The sequence below is a fragment of the Arachis duranensis genome, chromosome 6 (assembly GCF_000817695.3).
Source record: "Arachis duranensis cultivar V14167 chromosome 6, aradu.V14167.gnm2.J7QH, whole genome shotgun sequence".
Lineage (NCBI taxonomy): Eukaryota > Viridiplantae > Streptophyta > Magnoliopsida > Fabales > Fabaceae > Arachis > Arachis duranensis.
Window position 1 is genome coordinate 93,020,197 of NC_029777.3, and position 20,594 is coordinate 93,040,790.

Here is a 20,594-nt window from a genome sequence, read left to right on the forward strand (position 1 = left end):
AAATAAAAATACGAAAGAGAGTAATACAATTTTATTTTTAAATATCAAATAAAAAATATTCTATAATTTTTTAGTATTCTCAATACTCTTTAATTTAGTATTATTTTGAATTATAAATTTTATTATTTATGACTATATTATTACTTATGGTTTTTTTTATTTACTTTATCTTTTTAATTGGATCATAATTCATATTATACAAAAATTTAATAATAAACATAATATATAAAAGTTACAAGCTAACTAGATTGTTACTTGTATCTTTTCATAGAAAAAAAATTAAGGGTAGAGTTAGTAGGAAAAAAATAAATTTTTTCGCTTAAATTTTTAACAGTAATAAGCTAACGTGAACGTGAATGCAAAAATTATAACTTTTAACTTTACGTAAATGTGCATTTAGAGGTGGAATCACTCTAGTATTCAGAATATAAAAAAGTTACCTAACATTAAAAAAAAATGTTTAAGAAACTCAAACATACTTCTTTATTTTCCAACATTAAACTAAACACACCCTTAGCTGTTAATGTTTCAGGTTCCTAACTCAAATGAAACTCACAGTTTAAACAAATAAAAAAAATGACTTAATCATGGTAAAAAGAAAGAAAGGGAGTGTGTGTATTAACACACATAAGAAAAAAAAGAAAAAAAAAAACACAAAATGAGAGAGAGGATCAACGTTGAAGAGAAGAAAAGAAAAAGGGAGAAAAGACCGTTTCATTTTGATTTCATTGAATTCATAAATTTATTCTATTTTTTTATGAAATTTTAGTATGTTATTTTAGATATAAAGATAAATATTAAGATATAATTTGCTAATTGTATTATTTTTTATTTGATTTGAGATATTCACTTTATAAAGGATTTATATTGATTCTATCAATTTTGATAATATATTTTGTTGATTGTTGAGATGTCCTAGTACTATTAGAAAGACTAATTATGTACCCATTATTTTGATAGTGGAAGATTTTACTAAATTTGGTGTCATAGATTTTTTGTCCATCTTTTGGAAGTTTTTCAAAGATAAAAGTTCCGGTATTTTATTGTTTAATTTCTACCATTATATTCGCTGTTTGGAGTATCTTTGGAGTTGCCTATTTAATTACATATGTTGTAAAAAATTTATTTTTGGTACTTCTACTATAAGATAAGTTTTTATCTAAACCTCAATTTTTTCAACAAAGCGATATCCAGAATTTTGATTGTTTATTTATGTGCTGAAAAAATATTCAGAGGCCAAATAAGATCAAATTAAATTCTAAAAATTACTCGATTTGAAAGACTCTCTTAGAAGATATGTTGTATAGTAAGGACTTGTATGATCTTGTGGCGAGGGATAAATTCAAAGGTAACAAATTCAATGCTAAATGGAAGAAGTTGAATCGAAAGGCAGTTGTTTTGATTAGATAATGGCTTGATCTTAGTATGTATCCACATGTTGATACTAAAATTAATGCCGAGAAGATGTGGAAGAAATTAAAGAAGTTATATGAGAGAAAGAATGTGCAAAACAAAGCACTATTGATTCAAAAGCTAGTCAATACAAAATATATTAAAAGTAAATCAATGTTTGAGCACTTGAACATTTTTTAGGAGGCTGTGATCCAACTGACAAATAATGACAACACTTTAAAAGATGAGTTACAAGTCTTGTTGTTGCAGAGTTCTTTGCCAAATAGTTGAAAAGTTCTAGTTGTGATAATGACTAATTTAGCTCCAAAAGAAAAGTTGACGTTAATAATGGTTAAAGAGAGCATATTGAATGAAGAAGTTAGAAGAAGAAAGCGATGCTTGATTAATGTTTTCTCTCAGTCATAAATGCTTGTTTCAGAGTTATAGGGAAGAAGTCAAAGTAAAAAAATCTCACAGTTCTGATAGATTAGAAAGTCGAAACAAGTTAAGAGAAAAGTACAAGTCAAGAGAGGAGTTCATTTGTCACCACAGTGACAATGATGAGCCCAAACTTGACGGACTAATATTGGCAAGTGTACTAAATCACTTCAAGTAATACCACGGTGAGTGAATATTATTTCCACGAAGATTAAAGGATTGAGCATGCAACTTTTAATCGAATCTTTAATTAGATTAATGAACCTTTGTAAAAGAAGAATGAGATCTTGAAATAATACCAGTTAAAGTATGCGAATGAATGCTTATGAATAATTAAAGAAATATATAATAAATGGAGATGTTAAGGTTTTGGAGCTGTTTAATTTTTAGAAAAGAAAATGTTCATGTTTATTCATTTTGACTCATACAAGATACTTTCACAACAAATTATATATAATTAAACTCTAATTTCTTAACAATTTAATTTCTCTTTATCTTATTTAATCGTCAATTTCTCGGTTAAATAATTAAGAAAAAGAGGTTAAGCATAATTCTAATTTAAAGTCGCATAACCTTTTAAAAGTTGTCCCTAATGAGTTTGAAAAATTATGAGAATGAGTTTCAAGCTAATCCCAATATTAAATTTTTTAAGATAATAAAAGAATCTAAGACAGAGTTACAATATACTTCTAATCATTAAAAATAAAAACTAAACTCAATTCTTGAAAAGATATTAATACATTAGTAAAAATAAAATAAACAATCAAATTACCAATTCATGAAAATAAATATAGCTCCGAACCCTAATAAAAGAGAATTAGTGACTCATAATAAACAAAAAAAAAACTATATCAATGAATGTAAGATGCTGGATTATTCGTGAATCATCTCTTTGCTTATTTATATCCTAAATCTATCCTAATATTCAAATTCAAACTAAATCTAGTCTTATCTTTCGAAGAATAAGATAACTAAAACAACTCTTATCTTTCTAGAAGAAGCTAATAGTAATTAATCATTCAAATTTTAAAATTTTGGAGAATCTGGGCCAAATCAAAGTATTCTGGAAGAGATTTCTGGTCACTAGCGCTGAACTTGGGCCATGGGCGCTGGGCTTTGGAGTGTTGGCGCTGGACTTGGAGTTTTGGCATTGGGCATCTACTCCTTTGGTCTTTTTGGGCGTCTGTCGCCATCCTTTGGCATTGGGCACCAATGTATTTTAGGTATGGGTGTCGAGAGTTAGTCTTATCTTTCTTTGAACACATTGAGTGCCAAAATTTGATGCTTGACTTTAGACCCCTTGGGAGTGAAGAATTTCTAGCATTGGGTGCCAAAGCATGGGTGCTGGCCCAATATGCTGCAAAATTATTGAAGTTGAGCATCAGATCTTGAAGTTGGACGCTAGATCTTGAAGTTGGGCGTCAATCCTTCTTCTTTTTTCGCAAGCGTTGAGCTTCAATTTTTGAAGTCAAGCGCCAACTTCTTGAAATTAGGTGCCAGATTGTGGGCTTTAAACGCCCACACTTGTTTCTTCCTAGGAGCCTTTTTTATTTGTCTCTTTTTACCTGATTTCTTTAAAGAATAATTTTGAACACACAATGATTCTAAAACAAGTCTAAATATAGAAATTAATTATAAAAACTTTAATTTAAACATAAGAAAATTACTAAAAAGAGATGTAAAAATCACTATAGAGGTCAAGACATCAGGTAAGACAGGGCATATTAAGAGGTATTGTATGTTTTTGAAAAGAGACAATCAAGGAGAAGAAACGAAGACAAAGATAAAGATAGTAATAATAAAAATGTTGTTATTGTTTATGAAGATGTTCTTATCACCCATGATGAAAATTATATTAATCTTATCTATGATGATTCTTCTTGGATTACTAACTCGGGTGCCTCATGTCATGTCATTTCGAGGCGTGAATTTTTTACTTTTTATACTGCTGAAAATTTTGACAAGATCAAATTAGGAGATAAAAGAGTGTGTGACATCATTGGTATGGGTGATGTGTAGCTTGAAACTAATATGGGATGCAAGTTGCAGTTGAAGAATGTTAGGCATGTGCCAGATATGCGGTTCAATATGATTTCAGCAAAAGGCATTGGATCAAGAAGGGTATTGCACTTCTTTTGGTAAAAAAATGCAAGATTAACAAATGGACTTTTATTGTTGCTAAAGAAGATAATAGTCTCACTACTCTCTACCGATTGAAAGCAAAGTTATGTAAAGAAGAGGTGAATGTTGCTGATGATTTCTCTTCTAACTTGTGGCATATACGTCTCGGTCATTTGAGCAAGAAAGGACTTAGCGTCTTAACTAAAAAGCACTAACTTCTAGTGAAAGGTATAACTTTAAATACGTATACTCATTATTTTGTTAGAAAGCATGCTAGAGTATCATTTCATAATTCTAGACCTCATAAGAGATTATTCGTTCTAGATTTAATTCACACTGATGTATACACTATGGATGCTAAAACAATAGGAGGTGCATCATATTTTATTATTTTTATTAATGATTATTCTCAAAATGTGTGAACTTTTATTTTGAAATCTAAAGACCAGGTGCTTGGTATTTTCAAGCACTTTCATGCAAGTGTTGAAAGAGAAACAGAAAAGACGTTGAAATGTGTTCGTGCAGATAATGGTAGGGAATACAAGGGTACATTTGAAGAGTATTGCAAAGGACATGGGATCAAGTTTGAAAAAATAGTTCCTAAGACTCCTCAACATAATGAAGTTGTAGAGAGAATAAATTGTACTATCAATGATAAAGTCGAGCATATGCTCTCTCATAAAAAGTTGCCTAAATTCTTTTTGGGTGAAGCGATGAGGACTGCAGTTTATTTGATCAACCTTTTTCCTTTTGTTCTACTAAAAGGTAATGTTCAAGAGAAAGTTTGGAGAGAAAAAAGATACTTCTTATAGTCACTTGTGAGTATTCGACTGCAAGGCTTTTGTTCACATTCTAAGAGTTGAAAGGTCCAACCACGATAGAAAGTCAAAGCAGATAGGTTATAGTCACGAAAAATTTGGTTACAGATTATGGGATTCGGTGCGCAAGAAAATAATCAGAAGTTGAGATGTGATTTTTCTTGAAGAACAAATTATTGTAGACCTTGAGAAGACAGATAAACTCAGTTGATTGTGAGAGACTTTGAGCAGAAAGAAGGTATTGATTTTGAAGAGATTTTCTCTTCAGTTGTGAAGATGTCTTCTACTCGAATTGTGCTTGAATTTAGAGGTTGACTAGCTTGATGTGAAGACTACGTTCCTTCATGGTGACATAAATAAAGAAATTTATATGGAACAAGCAGAGAGTTTCAAGGTTAAAGGAAAGGAGCATCTTGTATGTAAAATTGAAAACGAGTTTATATGGGCTGAAACAAGTTCAAAGACAATGGTACACGAAATTTGATTTCTTCATGAAAGGTCATGGGTATAGTAAGACTTCCTTTGATAATTGTGTGTATGTCAAGAAATTCTCTGATGGTAACTTTATAATTCTCTTGTTTTATGTTGATGACATGCCAATTGTTGGTCATGACACTAAGAAGATTGAAAGTCTTAAGAAAGTATATTGACAAAATTTTAGAGAGGTTTAGCATGAGTAATTCTAAACCTGTTAGTGATAAACTTACTAGTCATTTCAAGCTGAGCTCGTAGCAATGTCCTACAAGTGAGAAAGAAAAAGAAGAAATGAAAAAAAACTCCATACGTATATGCAGTTGGCAGTTTGATATATGCTATGATTTGCACTAGAGCAGATATTGCTCATGCTGTTGGAGTTGTTAGTCAGTTTCTCTCTAATCCTAGCAAAGAACACTAGCGAACATTGAAGTGGATTCTTAAATACCTTAATGGTACTTTTAGAGTATGTTTTTACTTTGGGAGTGGCCAACCTGTGTTGGATGGTTACACATATACATATATGGTTAGGAATCTTGATTCAAGAAAGTCTACTTCTTGTTATATGATGACCTTTGCAGGAAAAGCTATGTCATGTCAATCCCAACTTCAGAAATATGTTACTTTATCTATTACAGAGACAGAATACATTACTATTATTGAAGTTTATAAGAAACTCTTATGGATGAAGAAATTTTTATTAGAGTTAGGCATTAATCAAGAGAAATCTGTGTTATTTTGTAACAGCTAATGTGCTATCCATCTCAGTAAAATTTGACGTTTCGTTCCAGATTGAAGCAAATAAAGGTGAGATATCATTGGATAAATCAAGCGCTTAAGATAAAGTCATATACACTTGAGAAGATCTATACTGATGATAATGGTTCAAATATGATGATTAAGAGTTTACCTAGAATGAAATTTGATTTTGCAAAGAGAAGGCAGACTTAGTGGAACATCCTATCCTTACTTGAGTTGGTGAGAGAGAAATTTGTTAGTGGGTTCTCAACTCAAGTAAAACCCACCGTTTAAACAAATAAAAAAAGAATGAAAAGAGGTGGCTTAGTAAAGAGAGAGAAAAAGTAATATATAGGACAATAATTTTTTAAAACAACAAGAATTGAAGTCCAAGACAAAAGATATTAATATATAGGATTTGCGTAAATTCTTATTAAAAAATTATAACTCAAATATTTCTCTTATAAGTGTCTTAAAATGTTTTCAAAAGTATAAGTTTTTATAAATTTGAGGGTCAAACTTTTGAAAAACATTAGCCTAAATGTTTTAAACCATGGTTCTAAAAATTAAATTGGTCATCAAATTAGTAGAGTTAGATATTAAAAAATTTAAAGATTAAGTCGAGATTAAATAAGATATAATAAAATTGAAATTTTTAATAAATAAAATAAATATTTTATTTATCAAAATAAATAATTTATAATATTTTTATGAAAATTTATCACATCTTTTATTTCATTTACAGAGTAAACGAAATAAGACAGTAAATATGTGACGTGTATATTTTGGTTATGATGTGAACAAAATACATGTATTATTATTTCGTTTACACTGTAGATAAAATAAATGTATTATTATAAAAAATTTTATGATTAAAACAATATCACTTTCATTTTTACTTTTAAATTAATCTAATTTTTAAAAGTTATATCATACTCTACGTATTTAAAATTAGTGATTGACAATTTCAAATAACTAATTTTAAATATTAGAGTGAAATTTTAAGATATAACTTTTAAAAATTGAATTAATTTAAAAATAAAAATTAAATTGATATTATTTTAATCGTATTTTTTTTATAATAATACACTTATTAAACGAAATAATAATGTATGTATTTCATTTACACCGTAAACGACATATACACGTCACCTATTTTTAGCCCTATTTCGTTTACAGTGTAAACAAAATACGTGCATTATTATTTTGTTTATACGGTAAATGAAATAAGTGTGTGATAAATTTTCATAAAAATGTTATAAATTATTTATTTTGGTAAATAAATATTTATTTTATTTATTTAAAAAATTCCAATAAAATAATACATTTATGTATAAAATATATTTTAAAAATAATTTTTTGTGTTTTATTATTTTAAATGATTAATTGTTAAAAAAGTCTAAATTGACTGATTTATCAATTTTTTAACTAATTTCTTTTTTTATTTTTATCGATTTGCTAACAATTATTTTTTTTTATCCTGAATGGCTGAATCGGATCAATCTGCTGGATAGTTTCGGTTATTCCAATTAAATTTGATCAGTTTAATTTGATTCTTAAAACCATGTTTAAAAGTTAAAAGATGCCAAAATAAAGCAAAAGAATCAATTTTGTACTATTTTATTATAATCAAACATTTTTTTGGAAAAAATATTGATTATATAAGTGAAATAATCTATTCTCTTAATCGGTTAGTTAATGATTAAATTGATTAATTTTTTAACATAGCAGATGTCGTCTAATATTATTAGAAAAAAGAATCGGTTCATTGGCAAAAGAATTAAATTTTTTTCTAATTTTCAAATATTCTTTGCAATGACTAAAAATAAACAAGAAGGATATGCTTTAACTGTGTTTAAAATTGTGTCACTGCTTTCTCTTTATCTATTTTTTAGAATAGAAATCATTTGAATGACTTTATTCTTAGTCGGGATCTTAGATAAGAAAATCTTATGCCACCCTATCTTTTTGTGTTGTGTATGGAGAGATTAGCATGTTTTATTAGTCATCGGGTTGATTTGGGCTTATGGGAGCTGGTTGCTGTTTCTAGAGGGGACCAAAAATATCTTACTTAATGTTTACGGATGACTTGTTTCTATTCTGCAAAGTTACAAAGAGACAAATGCAAAATATGATGTTGGTTTTAGAGACTTTTTGCAAAGCATCTGGGATAAATGAAGATTAATGTAGAGAAGTCTAAAGCGTTTTGCTCCAAAAATGTCTCCGCAATAAGGAAAGAGGTTTTACTGGGGTATCCTCTATCAAATTTATCCAGGACTTGGGCAAGTATCTTGGAGTTACCCTTAGCCATTCTAGGGTGACCTGTTCAGCTTTCAATGGTGTCCTGGATAAGATTCGGGGTAGACTAGCAAGCTGGAAAGGGAGTTTACTCAATCGGGCTGGTAGATTCTGCTTGGTTAATTCTGTTGTAGCCGCTATTCCCACGTACCAGATGCAGGTCTCTTTTTTTCCCAAAGGAATCACTAGTAAATTGGAGTCTATAATGATGAATTTTCTTTGAAAATGACAAATTGATGGAAGAGGATTGAATCTTATTAGTTGGAAGGTACTGGTTACTCCAAAAAAACATGGAGGTTTGGGGATTAGAGATCCTTATTGTGTGAATATTGCTCTTCTTGGGAAGCTAGTTTGGACTTTTTTCCAGCAATCAAACAATTTATAGGTTCAATTGTTGGGTGCCAAATATCGATCATCTCTATATGACTATTTTAGTTGTCTTAAGAACAAGGGCTCTCCCATTTGGAGGAATCTTTGCAAGGCTTGGGAAGTATTGAAAGATGGGTTTGTTTGGTGTATTGGGGTTTTGAACCAAAATTTTTGGTTTTCTAGCTGGAGGAGAGAAGGACGGTTACTTGATGAGATGGATTATATTCACATTTCTGATTCGAATCTCTGGATACAAGATATTTGGTCGGTTGGTAGGTGGCATTTGGATATTCTTTATTCTCCTTTATCTCAAAATCTGAAAGGTAATATTCTTTCTTACAATCCAGATGTGCAAGCAGGTCCGGAAGTGGGTTGGTATTGGTTTGGTTTGCTGCCAAAGTCTACGACTCACGCAATGGTTACTTGTGGTTGGGTAAGCGGCTGTTTGGTTGGGAGGAGCAGGAGAATTGACTATGGCTTTGGCGCCAGCTTGTTTCGGAAAATCCCAATTTTTTGGCTTGACTGTGTCTTAAGGAGGCTCTTTCTATTGCAAGTTTTTGCTTCAGAAGAGAGATGTCGTCATCGGATAGGTGCCCAAGATGTCTTTCTAGCCAGAAATTGGTTTTATATTGTATTTGGGATTGTCCAAAAGCTCAGCTTGTATGGTATAGGTTGGATATTTCTTGTCATCCTTTGGATTTAAATAACTGGTTCTTGTATCATAGCAGAGAGCATCCGTTCAGGTTCTTTTCGGAACTTTGGTGGATATGGCGAGCAAGGAATAATGACATATTTAATCCTCATGAAACTTGGCCTCCGAAAAAAATTGATTTATCTAGCATTAACTTCAGAAAAGGAGCTTAGGAATATTTTTTTAATTACAACATATGTCATTTCCCTCTATTCTAAATGGATTTTGGAATCTCCCATCCATTGGTACTTTCAAGATTAGTTGTGATGCTAGTTATCCTGGTTTGGGTGGTAGTGTTGGTTTTGCTTGTGTTATTAGAGATTATAATGGGAATTGACAAATGGGGTGTTTGGGAATGATTGAGAGTAATAGTATTCTTCAAGGAGAGTTGTTTGCTATTTGGAGAGGATATCTCTTAGCTTGGGATGTGGGTCAACGAGATGTTATTTGTGAAACGGATTGTGTGGAAGCGTTTAATCTTGTTACTAATAACCAAGATGGTTTTCGGTTTATTGATCCATTGATGCTCAAAATAAAAGATATCATGCATTGGAATTAGCGTGTTGACTTTCGTTTAATTATGAGATGCAAATATGGTGGCAGACACTATGGCAAAGATGGCGATGAAGTTACAACTTCCTCATGTGGAGCTTCCTTCACCTTTGGAAGAGTTTAAGAGTAGTCTTAAAGGGACTATCCATCTATTTAAGCAGTTTCTTTGTTTTGTTAGTTTTGTTTTCCTTTGTGTAGTTTATTTGAGTCACCAAAAAGCATTTGCTACTGTGAGCAGTAGAAGTATACATATTAGTAAATTCTGATCTTAGAAAAACTTTAGTTTTGTGTTTAAAGGATATATTTAAGGGATCCAAATAGTTAACATAAAGCCAGTAAATAAGATATTTGAATTCAAAAGATGATCACAATAATCTATATACAATATACTGGATTTTGACTAAATTTTATCTATATTTAATTTTTTAAATTGGTTGAGATTTCTACTATATAAGACAATAATATAATAAGATAGTCTTTAAAATAATTTTTTTAAATCTCTCTCAACTCAAATTTAACGATCTAACTAAGATATTTAGATATTTTTTTCCAACTTTTTTTTATTGAAGGCAGGGTCATAGCCCAAAGAAAACTAAAGATTACATCACAACAGGTCTAATAAACTTCACTCTACAAGCATCTGCGATAAGGTGGTGCTGCAACAAGGAAAAGTTTCTTCGAAAAATTGGATTCCTTGAGGATGATCTTGCCAGCTTTTGCAAGAAAATCAGCGCAAAAATTTGCCTCTTTGAAGATATGCCTTATATCAATTCCCTCGAATTTTACCTTGAGCTCTTGAATGGACCGAATCAGGGACGAGCTTCCATGTCTCCCCTGTGACGCTTTTTGAATCAGCGACAACGCATACTGTGAGTCTGTTTCCACCACTATCTTGCTGATGCCCAATTCCTTAGCCAGCTTAACTCCAACATAGAACCCCAAAACTTTGCCTGGGTTATGGTGCAAACCCCCTATATTCATACTAAAGCCTGCAATGGTGCAATCTCTCTAGTCTCTAATAAGGCCACCATAAGCTCCTTTATAATTGGGTTGTAGGACCGAATTATCGACGTTAAGCTTGGCCTAACTCCAATTTGGTGGTTCCCTTCTTAGAAGCTCATCTCTGGTAACCTTGAGAATACGACTACTATGCTTTGTAATCCTCATGATAAAATTGTAATCTCCAGCTAACATTCGTATCATATGGTGTAATAATGCATTTTGTAGGTTCTCATTCTTTAAGATGAAGTTATTTCGACATCTCCGAGCTGTGTTACAAGCTGTTACAAAGATTATGGGCCAGGGAGTTCCATACTGCCTTTGAGAGACTAGGGTGAGATTTGTTCTTAGTCAATCTTGAAAGGATAGATTGAAAAACATATCTTGTGCATCTCTGTTTACGATGCTAATCCAAGTTGTACGGATGTAGGGGCAATCCAGCAGGACATAGAGCAACGTCTCTTCTTATCCGCAACCTCTAGGGCAATTGCTATCTTCTATGAGATTTCTATTCTTTCTTTTTCTATTTGTTAAAAGTGCCTCATGCATCGTGAGCCAGCTAAAGGATTTGAGTATTTGAGAAAACTCAATCTTCCAGAGCTGCTTTTAAATTTTGTTAGTATTTTCACTATTTCTGAAATAGGTATAAACTGATTTTACTGAGAAAATGCCATCTACTGTTGGTAGCCACCCATTAACATCTTTTGCAATAGTTGGATTAGAAGTCTTTAGAACTTGAATGTGGTCAACAATCTCCTCCGATAGAACCTGGAAGAGAGCTATCCAGTTCCAAGACCCTAGATTATTTGTATAGTTGCAAACCCGCTCACAAAGTTTCTCCCCATTAAGGTCAATTAGTGCATGCTCCCTTAAATTGGAAATATCTGGGATCCAGTGATCATCCCCAAAGTAGGTATTATTCTCATCATCTATCCTCCATATTAGGTTTTCTTTGAATTTATCCCAAACCTTCAAGATACCAGTCCATGCATTTGAGTTGCTGGCCTTTCTCTTTACTTTTGGAATAGTATCATTTCCACTCCCATACTTCGCTCGCATGAATTTTACCCAAAGTGCCTCTCAATTATAGATTAGCCCCAAGCAGGCTTCATAAGAAAGAGTTGGTTTGTCTCCTGGGCTTTTCGTATACCAAGCCCACCCTCCTCCTTAGTTTACAAACTTCGTCCCATTTTAGAAGATGGACCTTTCTATCTTCTTTGTTGCTGCCCCATAAGAAGTCCCTACAGATTTTGTCAATTTTAGAGCATATGGTAGTTAGAATCTTCATAGTCAGCATACAGTAGCTAGGAATGGTTGATAATACAGATTCGATAAGGGTACATCGTCCTGCTAGAGAGAGAGTTTTTTTTTTCAACTAGAGAGCTTGGATTGAATACGGTTGATGATGAATTGAAAGTGGTGTTAACTGCACCTTTCATGAATAAGCGAAACTCCGAGGTATCTATCTAAACTGATCGTGAGAGTGACTCCAAGCTCCTAACTAAGCTCATGACGGATGTTGTGATTCACATTCTTTGAGAAGTACACACACGACTTATCAAAACCGATCTTCTACCCCAAACTATCGCAGAATATGTGCAACTTATTCTTGATCATGTGAACTTGCTCACTATTGGCTCTGGCAAAAAGCACCAAATCATATGCGAGATAAAGATGGAAAAGATTAGGTCTATTTCTAGAAATAGATATAGGTTCCCATTTTTTTTCTTAACCAACTTATTAATAAGATGTGATAATCTCTCAACGTATAAAACAAAAAGATAAGATGAAAGAGGGTCTTCCTGTCGTATGCCTCTTATTAGAGTGAAGGATTCTGATGGAGATCCATTCCAAAGCATTTTCATTGTAGGAATAGATATACAGAAAACAATAACATTTATAATATTATCAGGGATACCTGCATCCTTAAGAGTGTCCACCACAAAAGCCCAGTTCAGTCTATCGTAGGCTTTCTCCAAGTCTATTTTAATTGCCATGAGACCTCTACCCTGATTTCGATCGCGCATAGTGTGAACCACTTCCTGCGCCACCAAGATGTTATCTGCACTGACCCTGCCAGGAATAAAATTTGATTGTGTGTTAGAAATAAGTATAGGCATATAATTTTTCAGTCTAGAAGCAATAATTTTAGTAACCACTTTATAACAAGTGTTACACAAACTAATGGGTCTAAAGTGGCTAAAGTTTTCGGGGACAGGATTTTTGGGAATGATCGCAATAAGCGTTTTATTGACTTTTGCAATATTAGCTGGGTTTTAAAAGATAGATTTCACCCAGGTTGTGATAGATTTAGCAATAATATTCCATGATTGTTGGTAAAACTTCACTGATAAATCATCACTATCGGGAGCCTTCTAACTCCCCATGGCAAACACCACAGCCTTAATCTCCTCTTGTGTGACTTCCCTCTCAATATCAATATAATCGTTGTTGTGCAGCCTTGGAAAGCAACCGAATATTGGATAATTAATGTAATCAAAATCTGCTGCATATAAAGTTTTAAAGTGATACATTTCCTACCTTTTTAGTAGCTCCATATCATCAACCCAAACACCCTCACCATTCTTAAGAGCTATGATTTTATTTCTTTTCCTTCTCCCATTTACTTTCTAATGAAAATATTTTGTGTTTTTGTCTCCAAAATTAATAGTTTTACTCCTAGACATTTGCAACCAATAACTTTCTTCTTGAATAGCGATAGCCTCATAATCCTTCTAAAGATCCCTATTTAACTTCTCAAGAAAAGGTTTGGGTTGAAAGATAGGCTATTAGATATCCCTTTAATCTAGATAAAATTCTGTGCTTCTTTCTACAATTGTGGCAAAAGACTTCTCTATTTTAGACTTTTGCTTTCTCAATGAACGTTGCTATATTCTTGGTAAAGTTGGTACTACTGTTCCAACTTTGTTTGACAAGATTATTATAGTCTTCATGAAGGACCCAAGGTGCTAGAAAACGAAAAGGCTTGTTCCCTCCATCCTGATTAACTAATTGAAAATCAAGGAGAATAGGTAGATGGTCAAATTTAAATTTAGGGAGGTGTTTAACACTCACTTCTACAAAACGATAAAAAAATCCAAATTATTTAAAAAATGGTCCAGCCTTCTTTTTACATTACTTCTATGCTAAGTAAAAGGGGGACCCGAAAAACCTAAATCGTTAAACTCACATAACTTAATCCAATTAATAAAATTAGTGGTATCGAAAGAAAGGTTAGAAGAACCCCCTATATCCTCCAAGGTTAATATAGAGTTGAAATCCGCTCCCTGGCACCAAGGACCATTCATGTTTTCGGAAATGTCTTCAATCTTTTCCCAAAGGATTCTACCACTTGCTTGGGGGTTGCCATAAATTACTGTAAAAAACCAAGGGCTATCACTCCCCCATTTGATTTTTAGGTGTACAAGTTGTTTCTGTATGATATGCGGTTTTATCCTCCAAACACCAGACTTTTAGAGACACCAAATGCCGCTTGAAAAGCTTTCAGCTTTGCTTATACACCAGGCATCAAACCCCAACCTTTTAATAATATTTTTAGCTTTTTTGCTTAAAATGTGAGTTTCAAGGAGGATGCAAAAATTAGTTTTTTATCTAGTTAAATCAGTAAAAATAATGTGGAACCCCTTTGCAGAGGCACCTCTACAGTTCTAAATAATAATATTCATCATAAACTAAAAAAATAAAGTAACATAAACAAGAGAGATAGGAAAAACTCCCTAAACTGATGCATAAAGAAAGCAATTAAGCTTCCATATCCTGAGCAGAGTTGGCCTCTACGTTCAATCCATTAGGATTATTGTCATCTTGCATAGGCATATCTGTACCTAAGATAGAAGCACAATCACATTCCCTTCCAGTTCAGGTGGTTTATCTTTAAAATTGCTCACATGGTTCCCTTCCCTTACCTCCCCTATAAATTTGGAAATAAGGGGATTTATGTTAAGTTCAAAGTTACCATTAGTAGTGAAGAGCTTTCTTTTCCAGTGTTGATTATATATCTCATTGCCAAGTCTTCTGAATTGCTTTCCAATAATATGGATAGACATCATTGGTTTTAGATGTTTTAATTTGATTTTGTTTAACATTTTTCTGATTGATAAGTATTGCCTGTTGCTTCGATTTGGAGCTGCTGCCTATGATCTGATTCACTTGACTTTTTTTGCTAAATTCATTATTCTTGTTTTTGTTGTCGTTGCCACCTGTGCTGTTTCTACTTCCCGATTTGGAAATCTTTGGATTAAATTTTGCTCTATTATGACGCTGTGATTCCTTTTTGATAGTGGTTTTTTCTTTATTTTGAATTGCTTGATTATTTCCTCCCTTAAACGTCCCTCTCTCATCATAATTGCTTTCCTTTTGTAGGGCACTAAATCTGGAGCCAGAAATCTGCTTCTCCTAGCTCCTGTGGACTCATTAATTTTCAGAATCTTTCTCCTTTGGATTTTTTCATAACCATCCAGGGATCGAATGAACCTTCCTCTTTTATAGATTTGCTGTCCACCTTAGAATCCACGATTTTGGGGATTTGATTTGGTCGGGAGTTTTCAACGGATACAATATCATTAATCACTCCCTGATTTTTCTCCCCAATTATCTCCTTCCCTTTTTCCTGATTCTGATTGTTTTGATTTGGTGCGGGGTGGCCACCGCCAGGGTTGTCATATTCACGGTGGTCCTTAGCTGTATATTGAGCGATTTTTTCTGCCGTCAGTTGTATCTTCACTTCTGGACACCCATCTACCTTGTGCCCATACCTTCCACAATAGAAACAAATCTGGTGGAGACCTTCATAAACCAGGTGAAATTCCTTCCCCCAACGCAGTAAGAGATGGTACCAATTGATTTCTCAAGTCAAGTTCTATGCAGATGCGAGCAAACTTCTTGAGTGAATAGATGTGCTTTCATCGACATGAAGCATAGTTCCCATAGTTTTTTCTACCTTCTACAAGAAGTAGCTGTTGTAGAGCTCTACCGAAAGATTCGAAATTCTGACCCAAACAGCCACTTTCTTCACCTCTGTTTATTGGGACATGAACAACGGTCACCATCTTTGGACTACCAGATAGTGGTCCGCCCCTCAAATAGAGCATGAGCATAATTGTCTTGACTAGAGAATCTAACCAAGAAGAAACCACCCTCCAAATCCATCACTTTAGCAGTCTCCTTATTAGCCCATCGCCTAGTGATCCATCTTCCCATCATCTGCAGGTTGATCTTCTTTTCCAGAGGTTTGATGATAAGGGTTTGTTTCTAAGGTTTACACCAATCCTCATATTCCTCAAGAGTAACTTCGATATTTGGCATTAGATTGAAAGGAGCTTGATCTTCACCCCCAAACTCAAAAGCCTCATTATCAGTGTAACACCCTACCACTCAGAGCTTTACACCTAGGATGTAAAGCAGAGGTGGCAAGGCGCTACGCCCTCTAAAATAAAAATATATATAGTATAATAATTGGAAAGATATAATATATGAGGAGCCTTGAAAAATGGGTAAAACGAAATCGCAAAATGAAATGCGCAATGCTCAGGAAATAGAATTACTTGCGTGCTAAGAAACCTAAAGGGTATAAATGTAAATAAGTGAAATAGTGAAAAGAGAGCCGAGAATACAATGAAACTAGCTCCTGACTCAGCCTGCGAAACCAAGGCTGATCGGAGAATATTTAGATATATATATACATATATATACAGGTATCCCAAAATTCTCAAAACACAGAAATGAGTTCCCTAACTCTCCCGTAATCTCTATGAGGAACAAAATAGTCAAGTTTCTTGGAGAGCAAGCTAAGTAACTAAGTACATATATACATAAACTGATAAACCAAAACATCCCAAAGGACTACTCCGTTTCAAGAAATCTAGACGCCTAGCGATTTTGAGCCTTTCGACCTGCATCTGAAAACAACAACACAGTATGGGGTGAGAACCAGAGGTTCTCAGCATGGTAAAGATGCCACACGTATAATAAATAAGGTCCTGAGAATGCCAGAGGCGATCCTAGAACTCCATCATACAATTATAAAACTTAAGTTTTAAGCAGAAATCATAAGAAAGGGGTAAATAATCTAAGTACCCTATACTTATTTGCCTTAAAACCTAACCTCTAACGTCTAACCAATTCACCCTTCCCCCATTCCTCCATCATCCATAATTCAGCAAAGACAAGTAACCAAACAAGTTCATGCACAAGTAAGAAACAGATAGTACAAGTAGCAAGTATAATAGGTAGCAGAATACATATATTCAGTTAGGCAATCCCATGTAATGCGTAGCAATCAAAACAAACAAATGCACATGATGTATGTCTATCCTATGATTGATGAGACTCATCTGTCGATTATCCAGCCAACACGACAAGTCCAAAAACCTTAGACTGTCCCCCGTCGCGCATCTCCATGAGTCTATGCATAGATTTCACATTCATTCATCATTCAAACATTCATTCATAAATCATTCAATGGGGGCTATCCATACCCGGGAATTTATACGTGCCCAGTCACCCTTACGACGTAGTGTCAATAGAGTATCGAGATTCAACCTAGAACACGTGGTGGCAAACCATGATTTTGTTACCCAGAGAAACTCGTATCTCAGATATCATCATTCATAAGCTATTTAATATTCATAATCATTGTTTAGTCATTTATCAAGCCATGGCATCATTACTTCATTCAATAACCACTTCCCTTTCATATAACTCATCATATTTACCTCTTTCTTCATTCCCAAGTTACTTTAAAATTCTAACTTCTGCTATTTACTAAGTTTGCTAGTAGAATCTAAGGTTAACAGGGCAAAAATAGGGGTTTAGGGGTTCAAAATTATGTTTAGAACAGAAAAATACAGGTGTTGAAAAATAGGGCGTGTGCAAAGCAGAACGTGTGCGTGCGCACCCATCACTTGGTGTGCAAGCGCTTCACCTGTGCTAGCGCCACCAACAGAAGGCCTATCCTGGTGTGTGCGTGCGCACAAGGGCGTGCGTACGCAAACTTTATGAAAAACACCAGGTGTGCGTGCGCACAAAGGTGTGCGTACGCACAGGTAAATTTTTTACTTCTGTTGGGTGTGTGCGCATAGCTGTGTGCGTGGGCACACATAAGAAAAATCTGGCTCTGCTGCAACATTCAAAATTTCAGTTTTTCGCACTAAATTTTCGGCATCCATAACTTCCTCTACAGAATTCGGTTTTTCGTATACCTTATATCATTTTCAAGCTTTTAAAACCTTCTTTAATTTGAAACAAACCTCATCTTTATAAAAATTTGTAGAGCAAATTATGGACTACCAAAATTTACCAAAATTCACTTTTTACCAAAATATTCCAAACCCAACTTTTTACCAAATTCATATTCCTTACCCACAAAACCTGCAAATTTTCCACATATCAAGTCTCTTTTCACTAACACCAACCACTAGCACATTAATACACACAAGTCCATAAAATCCATACATTAATTCTAACATTCACCATTCCAACCACAAACTACAACTTTAAAATTTCATTAATTTACTTCTTCAATTCATTAATAACAACCCATAAATCATCATTAACCAATCAACAAGTCATAACCACAAAATCTCATTGACATATATCAACAACATCATCAATTCACCATTATTAGTTTCAATAACACATTCTCATTAATTGCATTCATCTCATGACCGTTAATTCCAACACAAGCCTAATCATCAATTTACCATCAACATCATAGAGCTAACCATTTAATGCATAAAACCCTTTTCAACTTATCCTATAGTTCTCTATCCTAAGTTTTCACAAAACCTTATATATTAAACACACGAAACTTAAACTATACCTTAACTGATTTCCACGTATAACCCGAGACAACCCCACCATGCAAGCTCACAAGTTCCACTTCCAAAAATTCAGCCACCAAAGTTGTTTCCAAAAGCTCCGATTCACCAATTCAAATTTCAATCTAACATAATTTCAATCTAATTTACACAATTCACTAAATTAGCACTAGGTACACAAAATTGGATAACTCACAAGGGTTTAGAGTCTTCTTACCTTACCCATTGATGATTGGAGTATAATCCAACAACTATCCAATGTTAGATTGCACCTAAACCACCAAAATCATCAAAATCACTCAAAACTCAAACCAATTTCGCATATAAAGGGAAAACAGAACACTGGGCACGAATTTGAGAGAGACATACCTTTTTGTTTAGATAGAATTGAAGAGGACTCCGATGAGCGCGTGGCCACAATCGGCTCGTCAATCGGAGCTCCGAATCAAAAGTTATCTTGGTTTGAAGTTCAACCTAGGTTTATGTTTTGTGAGAGAGCTTCTTCCCCTTTCATGCTGAGTTTCAGCGTGGAAATGAATGCCAAGAAGGGAAGGGGTGCTGTTTTGTTTAATTGGGCTGAGTTGGGTTGGGCCTTGGGCCCAATATGGGCTGGTACACCCAGTTTAGCCCAATTTTGTGCCAAATTTATTGAAATTAGTATTAAAATTCTTGTTTTAATTAGCTCTATCCTATTTTACTATAAAATTCACATTTCTAATTTTTTTATTAAAAATTAATTTATTAACTAATTACTTGCCAATTTTATGGGATTTACAATCAGAGATATACTCTTCAGCCACCATTTCTACTATCTCTTCCGGGTTCAGCTTCTCCAACCCATCACCTACGAATCCATCCCTGTAAGAGACTTTAGAGGGCTGGACAGGTAGTGTTCTAGAACAACCTCAATCTCTAGTTCAGCTTCAGCATCCTCTATGCGATATTCAGTTTCCTTATTTTCTTCGGGTTCGGGGGCATTATCTTCTATATGTTTAATAGCCTATCGCATTCATTTTTACTTTTTTGGTATTTTTGCCACCAAATCTTCTTTTTCTGGTGATCTCTTTTATATATTTTTAATTATTTTTTTATTACATTTGAAGTTTTTGATCCTACAAATATAAATACTGATTATGGGATATGAAATTTTCGCATAATTTAAAATGATAAAATAAAAAAAATTGAGTGAATTTTTATTTATTTTAGTTTAATAAATACTATAAAATAAATAACGTTACTTTTATGTATAAAATATATTAAAAAAAATGAAACATAATAATGCTTTTTATTTTTAGCATTGAAATTCAAATAGTATTTTTCAGAAATGTGAATAATTGATATATTTTTTTTGGGTGTGAATATTATAATTCTAAGGGTTAAATTTGTGGTTTTATTATTTTTTTTAAAATATAAATATGAGGATCAGATTTATAGTTTATAATTTTTTTTTCTACAAAACTAACACATCAATTTGCTTATCTCGTAAAAAAAGTTTCAGCCCACACAAATTTAAACCTTTGATTTTTTTGTTATCTCTATATCTATAAAAAACACACCATTTTTTCATAATTAAGCATATCACATTCTTCATTTCCATAACCTAAAAAATTAGCCATTTTTTACATCATTTATTTTTTTGATTTTTTTCTTCAACCAAGATTATTTTATTTTTAAAGGATAGAAAAGGTAAACGAACAATAATAAATCTAACTTTAATAAAAAATGAATAACATAGGTAAGATTTTTTTAAAAAAGAATAATTTTTGAACAAAATTAGTTCGAAAAGTGTATAAACCAATCAGGAAGGATAAATGATATTTAGTGTTTTACATAATTTTTTGTGAATTTTTACCTTATACAGTTTTT